Source organism: Puntigrus tetrazona, chromosome 9 (assembly GCF_018831695.1).
Source record: "Puntigrus tetrazona isolate hp1 chromosome 9, ASM1883169v1, whole genome shotgun sequence".
Taxonomy (NCBI): domain Eukaryota; kingdom Metazoa; phylum Chordata; class Actinopteri; order Cypriniformes; family Cyprinidae; genus Puntigrus; species Puntigrus tetrazona.
In genome coordinates this window covers 435,022-451,626 of record NC_056707.1, presented here as the reverse complement: position 1 = coordinate 451,626, position 16,605 = coordinate 435,022, and the positions used below count along the sequence as shown (strand labels likewise).

The following is a 16,605-nucleotide window of genomic DNA, read 5'->3' as shown; positions in this document are numbered from 1 at the left end:
CAGCTTGTCAATTTGCTGTGAAGGTGTCCAATTTTCCCTGACAGAGCACAGCACAAGCTCCAATATTCTCTGTAAAGAAATGGTCCCCAGCTAACTTGCTGTGAAGGTGTCCAATTTTCCCTGACAGAGCACAGCACAAGCTCCAGTATTCTTTGTAAAGAAATGGCCCCCAGATAAAAGGTTTTTCACTCTAAGAAGGCTTTTATCTCCAAGTAGGTTAGAGCATGGTAGATCATGGTAGAGTCCCGTAGTGTAGTGGTTATCACGTTTGCCTCACACGCGAAAGGTCCCCGGCTGGAAACAGGCACAGTCTTTATTGCTATCTGTAAAGAAATGGCCCCCAGAGAAAAGGTTTTTCACGCTACAAAGACTTTTAACTCCAAGTAGGTTAGAGCAGGAACTCAAGGAAATCTGCCTTGACACGTGTCTGGATTTCACGCAGCTTGTCAATTTGCTGTGAAGGTGTCCATCTTTCCCTGACAGAGCACAACACAATCTCCAGTAGTTTCTGTAAAGAAATGGCCACCTGATAAAAGGTTTTTAACGCTACAAAGACTTTTAACTCCAAGTAGGTTAGAGCAGGAACTCAAGGAAATCTGCCTTGACACGTGTCTGGATTTCACGCAACTTGTCAATTTGCTGTGAAGGTGTCCAATTTTCCCTGACAGAGCACAGCACAATCTCCAGTATTTTCTTTATAGAAATGGCCACCTGATAAAAGGTTTTTCACGCTACGAAGGCTTTTAACTCTGAGTAGGTTAAAGCAGGAACTCAAGGAAGTCTGCCTTGACACGTGTGTGGATTTCACGCAGCTTGTCAATCTGCTGTGAAGCTGTCCAGTTTTCCCTGACAGAGCCAAGGTAAAAGGTTTTTCTGCCGCTCTAATCTGTGAAGGCATTTCTTTACACAGGTGTGAAGAAAAATATTGAATCACTCTAGGCTGTGGTAACTGCCAGGCCAGCAGAGTCTGTGCTAGTTTCCAAGTAATTTTCAACAAAGCACAAAAGAAATGACCACTGTGGATACTCAAAAAGCAGTTCTGCAGCTCCTGCTGTGAACTTAACGAGGTCTTCTGTGAAACGTGTGTGGATTTCACGCAGCTTGTCAATCTGCTATAAAGGTGTGTAATTTTCCCTGACAGAGCACAAGTAAAGCTCCAGGAGTTTCTGTAAAGAAATGGCCCCCAGATAAAAGGTTTTTCACTCTGAGAAGGCTTTTATCTCCAAGTAGGTTAGAGCAGGAACTCAAGGAAGTCTGCCTTGTCAATCTGCTGTGAAGCTGTCCAATTTTCCCTGACAGAGCACAGCACAAGCTCCAGTATTTTCTGTAAAGAAATGGCCCCCAAATAAAAGGTTTTTCACTCTAGGAAGGCTTTTATCTCCAAGTAGGTTAGAGCAGGAACTCAAGGAAGTCTGCCTTGACACGTGTCTGGATTTCACGTAGCTTGTCAATTTGCTGTGAAGGTGTCCAATTTTCCCTGACAGAGCACAGCACAAGCTCCAGTATTCTCTGTAAAGAAATGGCCCCCAGATAAAAGGTTTTTCACTCTAAGAAGGCTTTTATCTCCAAGTAGGTTAGAGCAGGAACTCAAGGAAGTCTGCCTTGTCAATCTGATGTGAAGCTGTCCAATTTTCCCTGACAGAGCACAGCACAAGCTCCAGTATTTTCTGTAAAGAAATGGCCCCCAGATAAAAGGTTTTTCACTCTGAGAAGGCTTTTATCTCCAAGTAAGTTAGAGCAGGAACTCAAGGAAGTCTGCCTTGTCAATCTGCTGTGAAGCTGTCCAATTTTCCCTGACAGAGCACAGCACAAGCTCCAGTATTTTCTGTAAAGAAATGGCCCCCAAATAAAAGGTTTTTCACTCTAAGAAGGCTTTTATCTCCAAGTAGGTTAGAGCAGGAACTCAAGGAAGTCTGCCTTGACACGTGTCTGGATTTCACGAAGCTTGTCAATTTGCTGTGAAGGTGTCCAATTTTCCCTGACAGAGCACAGCACAAGCTCCAGTATTTTCTGTAAAGAAATGGCCCCCAGATAAAAGGTTTTTCACTCTGAGAAGGCTTTTATCTCCAAGTAGGTTAGAGCAGGAACTCAAGGAAGTCTGCCTTGTCAATCTGCTGTGAAGCTGTGAGTGCTAGGACCGTTACTTTTCAACCTTTACATGTTACCTCTGGGAGATATTATCAGGAGTCATGGTGTTAGCTTTCACTGCTATGCTGATGATACTCAGCTCTATATTTCAGCGCAGCCTGGTGATACACACCAAATTGAAAATCTAACAGAATGCATAGTCGATATAAAAAGCTGGATGATGAGTAACTTCTTAATGTTAAATTCTGAAAAAACAGAGGTGCTAATAATTGGACCTAAAAACCCCACATATAATAATCTAGAACACAGCCTATCACTTGATGGCTGCTCTGTTAATTCTTCATCATCAGTTAGGAACCTAGGTGTGCTGTTTGACCGCAATCTTTCCTTTGAAAATCATGTTTCTAGCATCTGTAAAACTGCGTTTTTCCATCTTAAAAATATATCTAAATTACGACCTATGCTTTCAACCTCTAATGCAGAAATATTAATTCATGCGTTTATGACCTCAAGGTTAGATTATTGCAATGCTTTATTGGGTGGTTGTTCTGCACGCTTAATAAACAAACTTCAGCTAGTCCAAAACGCAGCAGCCAGAGTCCTTACTAGAACTAGGAAGTATGATCATATTAGCCCGGTTCTGTCAACACTGCACTGGCTCCCTATCAAACATCGAATAGATTTTAAAATCTTATTAATTACCTATAAAGCCCTGAATGGTTTAGCTCCTCAATACTTGAGCGAGCTCTTATCACATTATAGTCCTGCACGTCCGCTGCGTTCTCAAAACTCTGGCCATCTGATAATACCTAGAATATCAAAATCAACTGCGGGCGGCAGATCATTTTCCTATCTAGCACCTAAACTCTGGAACAATCTCCTAACTCTGTTCGGGAAGCAGACACACTCTGCCAGTTTAAATCTAGATTAAAGACACATCTTTTAACTTAGCCTACACATAACACATCAACACACCTTTTATTATTCAAATCCGTTAAAGGATTTTTAGGCTGCATTACTTAGATTTGCTGGAACCGGGAACACTATCTTCTACAATACGATGTACTTGTGACATCGTAAAAAGAATGGCATCTACGCTAATATTAGTCCTGTTTCTTTCTCAATCTGTTTTCACAGTTTGTATCCAGACTAGATGGTGGATCAGCACCCAGAGATTATGTTCATCAGAGACCAGAACACCTAGATGCGCCCGTCGACAGATCACCAGATCCTGATGCTCACACACACGCACACGCACACACTAAGTCATTTACACTACCTGACACAGCTGCGCTTTAAAATTGAACTGGAAGTTAAGTGCTGGGCGTCCGGTCAGAGGAGAACTGACCCCAACTGAGTCTGGTTTCTCCCAAAGGTTTTTTTCTCCATTCTGTATGCATGGGGTTTTGTTTCCTTGCCGCTGTCGCCTCTGGCTTGCTTGGTTGGGGACACTTAACTTCTAGTGACTATCGTTGAATTGACTACAGAGACCGTCTCTGCATTTAATAAGAAATTGGTCACTCTCGTCACTATACATCCCTGTCATTATACTGTACAGTGCTTTGATGCAACCTGTGTTGTTAAAAGCGCTATATAAATAAAAATGATTGATTGATTGATTGATTGAAGCTGTCCAATTTTCCCTGACAGAGCACAGCACAAGCTCCAGTATTTTCTGTAAAGAAATGGCCCCCAAATAAAAGGTTTTTCACTCTAAGAAGGCTTTTATCTCCAAGTAGGTTAGAGCAGGAAGTCAAGGAAGTCTGCCTTGACACGTGTGTGGATTTCACGCAGCTTGTCAATCTGCTGTGGAGGTGTCCAATTTTCCAGGACAGAGCAAAGGTAAAAGGTTTTTCTGCCGCTCTAATCTGTGAAGGCATTTCTTTACACAGGTGTGAAGAAAAATATTGAGTCACTCTAGGCTGTAGTAACTGCCAGGCCAGCAGAGTCTGAGCTAGTATCCAAGTAATTTTCAACAAAGCACAAAAGAAATGACCATTGTGATTTTTAAAAAGCAGTTCTACAGCTCCTGCTGTGAATTTAAGGAGGTCTTCTGTGAAACGCGTGTGGATTTCACGCAGCTTGTCAATCTGCTCTAATGGTGTGTAATTTTCCCTGACAGAACACAGGTAACGCTCCAGGAGTTTCTGTAGTGTAGTGGTCATCGTGTTTGCCTAACATTTCTCTACAGAAACATAGCTTCTTGTTTTGCGACAATTCCTAAAGTCTTTGCGACGTTCCAGGTAAATCATGGTAGAGTAGTAACAAGTTTCCATAGTGTAGTGATTATCACGTTTGCCTCACACGCGAAAGGTCCCCGGTTCGAAACCGGGTGGAAACAGGCACATTCTTTATTGCTATCTGTAAAGAAATGGCCCCCAGTTAAAAGGTTTTTCAGTCTAAGAAGGCTTTTATCTCCAAGTAGGTTAGAGCAGGAACTCAAGGAAGTCTGCCATGACACGTGTGTGGATTTCACGCAGCTTGTCAATCTGCTATAATGGTGTGTAATTTTCCCTAACAGAGCACAGCACAAGCTCCAGTAGTTTCTGTAAAGAAATGGCCCCCAGATAAAAGGTTTTTCACTCTAAGAAGGCTTTTATCTCCAAGTAGGTTAAAGCAGGAACTCAAGGAAGTCTGCCTTGTCAATCTCATTTTGAAGCTGTCCAATTTTCCCTGACAGAGCACAGCACAAGCTCCAGTATTTTCTGTAAAGAAATGGCCACCTGATAAAAGGTTTTCACTCTATGAAGGCTTTTATCTCCAAGTAGGTTAGAGCAGGAACTCAAGGAAGTCTGCATTGACACGTGTGTGGATTTCACGCAGCTTGTCAATTTGCTGTGAAGGTGTCCAATTTTCCCTGACAGAGCACAGCACAAGCTCCAGTATTTTCTGTAAATAAATGGCCACCTGATAAAAGGTTTTTCACGCTACAAAGGCTTTTAACTCCAAGTAGGTTAAAGCAGGAACTCTAGGAAGTCTGCCTTGTCAATGTGCTGTGAAGGTGTCCAATTTTCTCTGACAGAGCACAGCACAAGCTCCAGTAGTTTCTATTAATAAATGGCCACCTGATAAAAGGTTTTTCACGCTACAAGGCTTTTAACTCTGAGTAGGTTAAAGCAGGAACTCAAGGAAGTCTGCCTTGACACGTGTGTGGATTTCACACAGCTTGTCAATTTGCTGTGAAGGTGTCCAATTTTCCCTAACAGAGCACAGCACAAGCTCCAGTAGTTTCTGTAAAGAAATGGCCCCCAGATAAAAGGTTTTTCACTCTAAGAAGGCTTTTATCTCCAAGTAGGTTAGAGCTGGAACTCAAGGAAGTCTGCCTTGTCAATCTGCTGTGAAGCTGTCCAATTTTCCCTGACAGAGCACAGCACAAGCTCCAGTATTTTCTGTAAAGAAATGGCCCCCAGATAAAAGGTTTTTCACTCTATGAAGGCTTTTATCTACAAGTAGGTTAGAGCAGGAACTCAAAGAAGTCTGCCTTGACAGGTGTCTGGATTGCACGCAGCTTGTCAATTTGCTGTGAAGGTGTCCAATTTTCCCTGACAGAGCACAGCACAAGCTCCAGTAGTTTCTGTAAAGAAATGGCCACCTGATAAAAGGTTTTTCACGCTACAAAGGCTTTTAACTCTGAGTAGGTTAAAGCAGGAACTCAAGGAAGTCTGCCTTGTCAATCTGCTGTGAAGGTGTCCAATTTTCCCTGACGGAGCACAGCACAAGCTCCAGTATTTTCGGTAAAGGAATGGCTACCTGATGAAAGGTTTTTCACGCTAAAAGGCTTTTAACTCTGAGTAGGTTAAAGCAGGAACTCAAGGAAGTCTGCCTTGACACGTGTGTGGATTTCACGCAGCTTGTCAATTTGCTGTGAAGGTGTCCAATTTTCCCTGACAGAGCACAGCACAAGCTCCAGTATTTTCTGTATAGAAATGGCCACCTGATAAAAGGTTTTTCACGCTACAAGGCTTTTAACTCTGAGTAGGTTAAAGCAGGAACTCAAGGAAGTCTGCCTTGACACGTGTGTGGATTTCACGCAGCTTGTCAATTTGCTGTGAAGGTGTCCAATTTTCCCTGACAGAGCACAGCACAAGCTCCAGTATTTTCTGTAAAGAAATGGCCACCTGATAAAATGTTTTTCACGCTAAGAAGACTTTTATCTCCAAATAGGTTAGAGCAGGAAGTCAAGGAAGTCTGCCTTGTCAATCTGCTGTGAGGCTGTCCAATTTTCCCTGACAGAGCACAGCACAAGCTCCAATATTTTCTGTAAAGAAATGGCCTCCAGATAAAAGGTTTTTCATGCTACGAAGGCTTTTAACTCTGAGTAGGTTAAAGCAGGAACTCAAGGAAGTCTGCCTTGTCAATCTGCTGTGAAGCTGTCCAATTTTCCCTGACAGAGCACAGCACAAGCTCCAGTATTTTCTGTAAAGAAATGGCCCCCAGATAAAAGGTTTTTCACTCTATGAAGGCTTTTATCTACAAGTAGGTTAGAGCAGGAACTCAAAGAAGTCTGCCTTGACAGGTGTCTGGATGTCACGCAGCTTGTCAATTTGCTGTGAAGGTGTCCAATTTTCCCTGACAGAGCACAGCACAAGCTCCAGTAGTTTCTGTAAAGAAATGGCCACCTGATAAAAGGTTTTTCACGCTACAAAGGCTTTTAACTCCAAGTAGGTTAAAGCAGGAACTCTAGGAAGTCTGCCTTGTCAATGTGCTGTGAAGGTGTCCAATTTTCTCTGACAGAGCACAGCACAAGCTCCAGTAGTTTCTATAAATAAATGGCCACCTGATAAAAGGTTTTTCACGCTACAAGGCTTTTAACTCTGAGTAGGTTAAAGCAGGAACTCAAGGAAGTCTGACTTGTCAATCTGCTGTGAAGCTGTCCAATTTTTGAAACAGTGAAACGCGTGTGGATTTCACGCAGCTTGTCAATCTGCTATAATGGTGTGTAATTTTCCGTGACAGAGCACAAGTAAAGCTCCAGGAGTTTCTGTAGTGTAGTGGTCATCGCGTTTGCCTAACATTTCTTTACAGAAACATAGCTTCTTGTTTTCCGAGAATTCCTAAAGTCTTTGCGACGTTCCAGGTAAATCATGGTAGAGAAATAAGAGTAAGTTTCCGTAGTGTAGTGGTTATCATGTTTGCCTCACACGCGAAAGGTCCCGGGCTGGAAACAGGCACAGTCTTTATTGCTAACTGTGAAGAAATGGCACCCAGGTTTTTCACTCTATGAAGGCTTTTATCTCCAAGTAGGTTAGAGCAGGAACTCAAGGAAGTCTGCCTTGTCAATGTGCTGTGAAGGTGTCCAATTTTCCCTGACAGAGCACATCACAAGCTCCAGTATTTTCTGTAAAGAAATGGCCCCCAGATAAAAGGTTTTTCACTCTAAGAAGGCTTTTATCTCCAAGTAGGTTAGAGCAGGAACTCAAGGAAGTCTGCCTTGACACGTGTGTGGATTTCACGCAGCTTGTCAATCTGCTGTGGAGGTGTCCAATTTTCCAGGACAGAGCAAAGGTAAAAGGTTTTTCTGCCGCTCTAATCTGTGAAGGCATTTCTTTACACAGGTGTGAAGAAAAATATTGAGTCACTCTAGGCTGTGGTAACTGCCAGGCCAGCAGAGTCTGAGCTAGTATCCAAGTAATTTTCAACAAAGCACAAAAGAAATGACCATTGTGATTTTTAAAAAGCAGTTCTACAGCTCCTGCTGTGAATTTAAGGAGGTCTTCTGAAACGCGTGGATTTCACGCAGCTTGTCAATCTGCTCTAATGGTGTGTAATTTTCCCTGACAGAACACAGGTAACGCTCCAGGAGTTTCTGTAGTGTAGTGGTCATCGTGTTTGCCTAACATTTCTCTACAGAAACATAGCTTCTTGTTTTGCGACAATTCCTAAAGTCTTTGCGACGTTCCAGGTAAATCATGGTAGAGTAGTAACAAGTTTCCATAGTGTAGTGATTATCACGTTTGCCTCACACGCTAAAGGTCCCCGGTTCGAAACCGGGTGGAAACAGGCACATTCTTTATTGCTATCTGTAAAGAAATGGCCCCCAGTTAAAAGGTTTTTCAGTCTAAGAAGGCTTTTATCTCCAAGTAGGTTAGAGCAGGAACTCAAGGAAGTCTGCCATGACACGTGTGTGGATTTCACGCAGCTTGTCAATCTGCTATAATGGTGTGTAATTTTCCCTGACAGAGCACAGGTAACTCTCCAGGAGTTTCTGTAGTGTAGTGGTTGTCAGATTCGCCTAACACGCGAAAGGTCCTCGGGTCAAAACCGAGCAGAAACGTTGCTTCTTGTTTTGCGAGAATTCCGAAAGTCTTTGCGACGTTCCAGGTAAATCATGGTAGAGAAAGAAGAGTAAGTTTCCGTAGTGTAGTGGTTATCACGTTCGCCTCACACGCGAAAGGTCCCCGGGTGGAAACAGGCACAGTCTTTATTGCTATCTGTAAAGAAATGGCACCCAGATAAAAGGTTTTTCACTCTAAGAAGGCTTTTATCTCCAAGTAGGTTAGAGCAGGAACTCAAGGAAGTCTGCATTGACACGTGTGTGGATTTCACGCAGCTTGTCAATTTGCTGTGAAGGTGTCCAATTTTCCCTGACAGAGCACAGCACAAGCTCCAGTATTTTCTGTAAAGAAATGGCCCCCAGATAAAAGGTTTTTCACTCTAAAAAAGGCTTTTATCTCCAAGTAGTTTAGAGCAGGAACACAAGGAAGTCTGCCTTGTCAATCTGATGTGAAGGTGTCCAATTTTCCCTGACAGAGCACAGCACAAGCTCCAGTAGTTTCTGTAAAGAAATGGCCATCTGAATAAAAGGTTTTTCACGCTACAAAGGTCTTTAAATCTGAGTAGGTTAAAGCAGGAACTCAAGGAAGTCTGCCTTGTCAATCTCATTGTGAAGCTGTCCAATTTTCCCTGACAGAGCACAGCACAAGCTCCAGTAGTTTCTGTAAAGAAATGGCCCCCAGATAAAAGGTTTTTCACTCTATGAAGGCTTTTATCTACAAGTAGGTTAGAGCAGGAACTCAAAGAAGTCTGCCTTGACAGGTGTCTGGATTTCACGCAGCTTGTCAATTTGCTGTGAAGGTGTCCAATTTTCCCTGACAGAGCACAGCACAAGCTCCAGTTGTTTCTGTAAAGAAATGGCCACCTGATAAAACGTTTTTCACGCTACAAAGGCTTTTAACTCCAAGTAGGTTAAAGCAGGAACTCTAGGAAGTCTGCCTTGTCAATCTGCTGTGAAGGTGTCCAATTTTCCCTGACGGAGCACAGCACAAGCTCCAGTATTTTCTGTAAAGGAATGGCTACCTGATAAAAGGTTTTTCACGCTACAAGGCTTTTAACTCTGAGTAGGTTAAAGCAGGAACTCAAGGAAGTCTGCCTTGACGCGTGTGTGGATTTCACGCAGCTTGTCAATTTGCTGTGAAGGTGTCCAATTTTCCCTGACAGAGCACAGCACAAGCTCCAGTATTTTCTGTATAGAAATGGCCACCTGATAAAAGGTTTTTCACGCTACAAGGCTTTTAACTCTGAGTAGGTTAAAGCAGGAACTCAAGGAAGTCTGCCTTGACACGTGTGTGGATTTCACGCAGCTTGTCAATTTGCAGTGAAGGTGTCCAATTTTCCCTGACAGAGCACAGCACAAGCTCCAGTATTTTCTGTAAAGAAATGGCCACCTGATAAAATGTTTTTCACGCTAAGAAGGCTTTTATCTACAAGTAGGTTAGAGCAGGAACTCAAGGAAGTCTGCCTTGACACGTGTGTGGATTTCACGCAGCTTGTCAATTTGCTGTGAAGGTGTCCAATTTTCCCTAACAGAGCACAGCACAAGCTCCAGTAGTTTCTGTAAAGAAATGGCCCCCAGATAAAAGGTTTTTCACTCTAAGAAGGCTTTTATCTCCAAGTAGGTTAGAGCTGGAACTCAAGGAAGTCTGCCTTGTCAATCTGCTGTGAAGCTGTCCAATTTTCCCTGACAGAGCACAGCACAAGCTCCAGTATTTTCTGTAAAGAAATGGCCCCCAGATAAAAGGTTTTTCACTCTATGAAGGCTTTTATCTACAAGTAGGTTAGAGCAGGAACTCAAAGAAGTCTGCCTTGACAGGTGTCTGGATTTCACGCAGCTTGTCAATTTGCTGTGAAGGTGTCCAATTTTCCCTGACAGAGCACAGCACAAGCTCCAGCAGTTTCTGTAAAGAAATGGCCACCTGATAAAAGCTTTTTCACGCTACAAAGGCTTTTAACTCCAAGTAGGTTAAAGCAGGAACTCTAGGAAGACTGCCTTGTCAATGTGCTGTGAAGGTGTCCAATTTTCTCTGACAGAGCACAGCACAAGCTCCAGTAGTTTCTATAAATAAATGGCCACCTGATAAAAGGTTTTTCACGCTAAAAGGCTTTTAACTCTGAGTAGGTTAAAGCAGGAACTCAAGGAAGTCTGCCTTGACACGTGTCTGGATTTCACGCAGCTTGTCAATTTGCTGTTAAGGTGTCCAATTTTCCCTGACAGAGCACAGCACAAGCTCCAGTAGTTTCAGTAAAGAAATGGCCACCTGATAAAAGGTTTTTCACGCTACAAAGGCTTTTAACTGCAAGTAGGTTAAAGCAGGAACTCTAGGAAGTCTGCCTTGTCAATCTGCTGTGAAGGTTTCCAATTTTCCCTGACAGAGCACAGGACAAGCTCCAGTATTTTCTGTAAAGAAATGGCCACCTGATAAAAGCTTTTTCACGCAACAAAAGCTTTTAACTCTGAGTAGGTTAAAGCACGAACTCAAGGAAGTCTGCCTTGACACGTGTGTGGATTTCACGCAGCTTGTCAATTTGCTGTGAAGGTGTCCAATTTTCCCTGACAGAGCACAGCACAAGCTCCAGTATTTTCTGTAAAGAAATGGCCACCTGATAAAAGGTTTTTCACGCTACAAAAGCTTTTAACTCTGAGTAGGTTAAAGCAGGAACTCAAGGAAGTCTGCCTTGACACGTGTGTGGATTTCACGCAGCTTGTCAATTTGCTGTGAAGGTGTCCAATTTTCCCTGACAGAGCACAGCACAAGCTCCAGTACTTTCTGTAAAGAAATGGCCACCTGATAAAAGGTTTTTCACACTACAAGGCTTTTAACCTGAGTAGGTTAAAGCAGGAACTCAAGGAAGTCTGCCTTGTCAATCTGCTGTGAAGCTGTCCAATTTTCCTGACAGAGCACAGCACAAGCTCCAGTAGTTTCTGTAAAGAAATGGCCACTTGATAAAAGGTTTTTCACGCTACAAAGGCTTTTAACTCTGAGTAGGTTAAAGCAGGAACTCAAGGAAGTCTGCCTTGACAATCTGCTTTGAAGCTGTCCAATTTTCCCTGACAGAGCACAGCACAAGCTCCAGTATTTTCTGTAAAGAAATGGCCACCTGATAAAAGGTTTTTCACTTTAAGAAGGCTATTATCTCATAGTAGGTTAAAGAAGGAACTCAAGGAAGTCTGCCTTGTCAATCTGCTGTGAAGGTGTCCAATTTTCCCTGACAGAGCACAGCACAAGCTCCAGTATTTTCTGTAAAGAAATGGCCCCCAGATAAAAGGTTTTTCACTCTAAGAAGGTTTTTATCTCCAAGTAGGTTAGTGCAGGAACTCAAGGAAGTCTGCCTTGACACGTGTCTGGATTTCACGCAGCTTGTCAATTTGCTGTGAAGGTGTCCACTTTTCCCTGACAGAGCACAGCACAAGCTCCAGTATTTTCTGTAAAGAAATGGCCCCCAGATAAAAGGTTTTTCACTCTACGAAGGCTTTTATCTCCAAGTAGATTAGAGCAGGAACTCAAGGAAGTCTGCCTTGACACGTGTCTGGATTTCACGCAGCTTGTCAATTTGCTGTGAAGGTGTCCAATTTTCCCTGACAGAGCACAGCACAAGCTCCAGTAGTTTCTGTAAAGAAATGGCCACATGATAAAAGGTTTTTCACGCTACAAAGGCTTTTAACTGCAAGTAGGGTAAAGCAGGAACTCTAGGAAGTCTGCCTTGTCAATCTGCTGTGAAGGTGTCCAATTTTCCCTGACAGAGCACAGCACAAGCTCCAGTATTTTCTGTAAAGAAATGGCCACCTGATAAAAGGTTTTTCACGCTACAAAAGCTTTTAACTCTGAGTAGGTTAAAGCAGGAACTCAAGGAAGTCTGCCTTGACACGTGTGTGGATTTCACGCAGCTTGTCAATTTGCTGTGAAGGTGTCCAATTTTCCCTGACAGAGCACAGCACAAGCTCCAGTACTTTCTGTAAAGAAATGGCCACCTGATAAAAGGTTTTTCACACTACAAGGCTTTTAACTCTGAGTAGGTTAAAGCAGGAACTCAAGGAAGTCTGCCTTGTCAATCTGCTGTGAAGCTGTCCAATTTTCCCTGACAGAGCACAGCACAAGCTCCAGTAGTTTCTGTAAAGAAATGGCCACTTGATAAAAGGTTTTTCACGCTACAAAGGCTTTTAACTCTGAGTAGGTTAAAGCAGGAACTCAAGGAAGTCTGCCTTGACAATCTGCTTTGAAGCTGTCCAATTTTCCCTGACAGAGCACAGCACAAGCTCCAGTATTTTCTGTAAAGAAATGGCCACCTGATAAAAGGTTTTTCACTTTAAGAAGGCTATTATCTCATAGTAGGTTAAAGAAGGAACTCAAGGAAGTCTGCCTTGTCAATCTGCTGTGAAGGTGTCCAATTTTCCCTGACAGAGCACAGCACAAGCTCCAGTATTTTCTGTAAAGAAATGGCCCCAGATAAAGGTTTTTCACTCTAAGAAGGTTTTTATCTCCAAGTAGGTTAGTGCAGGAACTCAAGGAAGTCTGCCTTGACACGTGTCTGGATTTCACGCAGCTTGTCAATTTGCTGTGAAGGTGTCCAATTTTCCCTGACAGAGCACAGCACAAGCTCCAGTATTTTCTGTAAAGAAATGGCCCCCAGATAAAAGGTTTTTCACTCTAAGAAGGCTTTTATCTCCAAGTAGATTAGAGCAGGAACTCAAGGAAGTCTGCCTTGACACGTGTCTGGATTTCACGCAGCTTGTCAATTTGCTGTGAAGGTGTCCAATTTTCCCTGACAGAGCACAGCACAAGCTCCAGTAGTTTCTGTAAAGAAATGGCCACATGATAAAAGGTTTTTCACGCTACAAAGGCTTTTAACTGCAAGTAGGGTAAAGCAGGAACTCTAGGAAGTCTGCCTTGTCAATCTGCTGTGAAGGTGTCCAATTTTCCCTGACAGAGCACAGCACAAGCTCCAGTATTTTCTGTAAAGAAATGGCCACCTGATAAAAGGTTTTTCACGCTACAAAAAGCTTTTAACTCTGAGTAGGTTAAAGCAGGAACTCAAGGAAGTCTGCCTTGACACGTGTGTGGATTTCACGCAGCTTGTAAATTTCCTGTGAAGGTGTCCAATTTTCCCTGACAGAGCACAGCACAAGCTCCAGTACTTTCTGTAAAGAAATGGCCACCTGATAAAAGGTTTTTCACAATACAAGGCTTTTAACTCTGAGTAGGTTAAAGCAGGAACTCAAGGAAGTCTTCCTTGACACGTGTGTGGATTTCACGCAGCTTGTCAATCTGCTGTGAAGCTGTCCAATTTTCCCTGACAGAGCAAAGGTAAAAGGTTTCTCTGCCGCCTAATCTCTGTGATGGCATTTCTTTACACAGGTGTTGTGAAGAAAAATATTGAGTCACTCTAGGCTGTGCTAACTGCCAGGCCAGCAGAGTCTGTGCTAGTATCCAAGTAATTTTCAACAAAGCACAAAAGAAATGACCACTGAGGATTCTCAAAAAGCAGTTCTGCAGCTTCTGCTGTGAACTTAAGGAGGTCTTCTGTGAAACGCGTGTGGATTTCACGCAGCTTGTCAATCTGCTCTAATGGTGTGTAATTTTCCCTGACAGAGCACAAGTAGAGCTCCAGGAGATTCTGTAGTGTAGTGGTCATCACGTTCGCCTAACACGCGAACGGTCCTCGGTTCAAAACCGAGCAGAAACATTGCTTCTTGTTTCGCGAGAATTCTTAAAGTCTTTGCAACGTTCCAGGTAAATCATGGTTGAGAGAGAAGAGCAAGTTTCCGTAGTGTAGTGGTTATCACGTTCGCCTCACACGCCAAAGGTCCCCGGTTCAAAACCAGGTGGAAACAGGCACAGTCTTTATTGCTATCTGTAAAGAAATGGCCCCCAGATAAAAGGTTTTTACTCTGAGAAGGCTTTATCTCATAGTAGGTTAAAGAAGGAACTCAAGGAAGTCTGCCTTGTCAATCTGCTGTGAAGATGTCCAACTTTCCCTGACAGAGCACAGCACAAGCTCCAGTAGTTTCTGTAAAGAAATGGCCACTTGATAAAAGGTTTTTCACGCTACAAAGGCTTTTAACTCTGAGTAGGTTAAAGCAGGAACTCAAGGAAGTCTGCCTTGACAATCTGCTGTGAAGCTGTCCAATTTTCCCTGACAGAGCACAGCACAAGCTCCAGTATTTTCTGTAAAGAAATGGCCACCTGATAAAAGGTTTTTCACTTTAAGAAGGCTTTTATCTCCAAGTAAGTTAGAGCAGGAACTCAAGGAAGTCTGCCTTGACACGTGTGTGGATTTCACGCAGCTTGTCAATTTGCTGTGAAGGTGTCCAATTTTCCCTGACAGAGCACAGCACAAGCTCCAGTATTTTCTGTAAAGAAATGGCCCCCAGATAAAATGTTTTTCACTTTAAGAAGGCTTTTATCTCCAAAGTAGGTTAGAGCAAGAACTCAAGGAAGTCTGCATTGACACGTGTGTGGATTTCATGCAGCTTGTCAATCTGCTATGAAGCTGTCCAATTTTCCCCGACAGAGCACAGCACAAGCTCCAGTATTTTCTGTAAAGAAATGGCCCTCAGATAAAAGGTTTTTCACTCTATGAAGGCTTTTATCTACAAGTAGGTTAGAGCTGGAACTCAAGGAAGTCTGCCTTGTCAATCTGCTGTGAAGCCGTCCAATTTTCCCTGACAGAGCACAGCACAAGCTCCAGTATTTTTTGTAAAGAAATGGCCCCCAGATAAAAGGTTTTTCACTCTAAGAAGGCTTTTATCTCCAAGTAGGTTAGAGCAGGAACTCAAGGAAGTCTGCCTTGACACGTGTGTGGATTTCACGCAGCTTGACAATTTGCAGTGAAGGTGTCCAATTTTCCCTGACAGAGCACAGCACAAGCTCCAGTATTTTCTGTAAAGAAATGGCCCCCAGATAAAAGGTTTTTCACTCTAAGAAGGCTTTTATCTCCAAGTAGGTTAGAGCTGGAACTCAAGGAAGTCTGCCTTGTCAATCTGCTGTGAAGCTGTCCAATTTTCCCTGACAGAGCACAGCACAAGCTCCAGTATTTTTTGTAAAGAAATGGCCCCCAGATAAAAGGTTTTTCACTCTAAGAAGGCTTTTATCTCCAAGTAGGTTAGAGCAGGAACTCAAGGAAGTCTGCCTTGACACGTGTCTGGATTTCACGCAGCTTGTCAATTTGCTGTTAAGGTGTCCAATTTTCCTGACAGAGCACAGCACAAGCTCCAGTAGTTTCTGTAAAGAAATGGCCACCTGATAAAAGGTTTTCACGCTACAAAGGCTTTTAACTGCAAGTAGGTTAAAGCAGGAACTCTAGGAAGTCTGCCTTGTCAATCTGCTGTGAAGGTTTCCAATTTTCCCTGACAGAGCACAGCACAAGCTCCAGTATTTTCTGCAAAGAAATGGCCACCTGATAAAAGCTTTTTCACGCTACAAAAGCTTTTAACTCTGAGTAGGTTAAAGCACGAACTCAAGGAAGTCTGCCTTGACACGTGTGTGGATTTCACGCAGCTTGTCAATCTGCTGTGAAGGTGTCTAATTTTCCCTGACAGAGCACAGCACAAGCTCCAGTAGTTTCTGTAAAGAAATGGCCACCTGATAAAAGGTTTTTCACGCTACAAAAGCTTTTAACTCTGAGTAGGTTAAAGCAGGAACTCAAGGAAGTCTGCCTTGACACGTGTGTGGATTTCACGCAGCTTGTCAATTTGCTGTGAAGGTGTCCAATTTTCCCTGACAGAACACAGCACAAGCTCCAGTACTTTCTGTAAAGAAATGGCCACCTGATAAAAGGTTTTTCACACTACAAGGCTTTTAACTCTGAGTAGGTTAAAGCAGGAACTCAAGGAAGTCTTCCTTGACACGTGTGTGGATTTCACGCAGCTTGTCAATCTGCTGTGAAGCTGTCCAATTTTCCCTGACAGAGCAAAGGTAAAAGGTTTCTCTGCCGCTCTAATCTGTGATGGCATTTCTTTACACAGGTGTTGTGAAGAAAAATATTGAGTCACTCTAGGCTGTGCTAACTGCCAGGCCAGCAGAGTCTGTGCTAGTATCCAAGTAATTTTCAACAAAGCACAAAAGAAATGACCACTGAGGATTCTCAAAAAGCAGTTCTGCAGCTTCTGCTGTGAACTTAAGGAGGTCTTCTGTGAAACGCGTGTGGATTTCACGCAGCTTGTCAATCTGCTCTAATGGTGTGTAATTTTCCCTGACAGAGCACAAGTAGAGCTCCAGGAGATTCTGTAGTGTAGTGGTCATC

The 16,605-nt window shown here is 43.1% G+C and overlaps 4 non-coding genes across 4 annotated transcripts; all 4 read left to right on the top strand.

Annotated features, from left to right (window-relative positions):
* Positions 1 to 4,356: 4,356 nt before the first annotated feature.
* Positions 4,357 to 4,429, top strand: trnav-cac. The gene has a single exon. It is a non-coding gene; the product is annotated as a tRNA-Val (tRNA).
* A 3,586-nt stretch (positions 4,430 to 8,015) lies between these two features.
* On the top strand, positions 8,016 to 8,088 carry trnav-cac. Its single transcript has one exon. It is a non-coding gene; the product is annotated as a tRNA-Val (tRNA).
* Positions 8,089 to 13,973: 5,885 nt separating this feature from the next.
* Positions 13,974 to 14,046, top strand: trnav-aac. Its single transcript has one exon. It is a non-coding gene; the product is annotated as a tRNA-Val (tRNA).
* Positions 14,047 to 14,121: 75 nt separating this feature from the next.
* On the top strand, positions 14,122 to 14,194 carry trnav-cac. Its single transcript has one exon. It is a non-coding gene; the product is annotated as a tRNA-Val (tRNA).
* Positions 14,195 to 16,605: the final 2,411 nt, after the last annotated feature.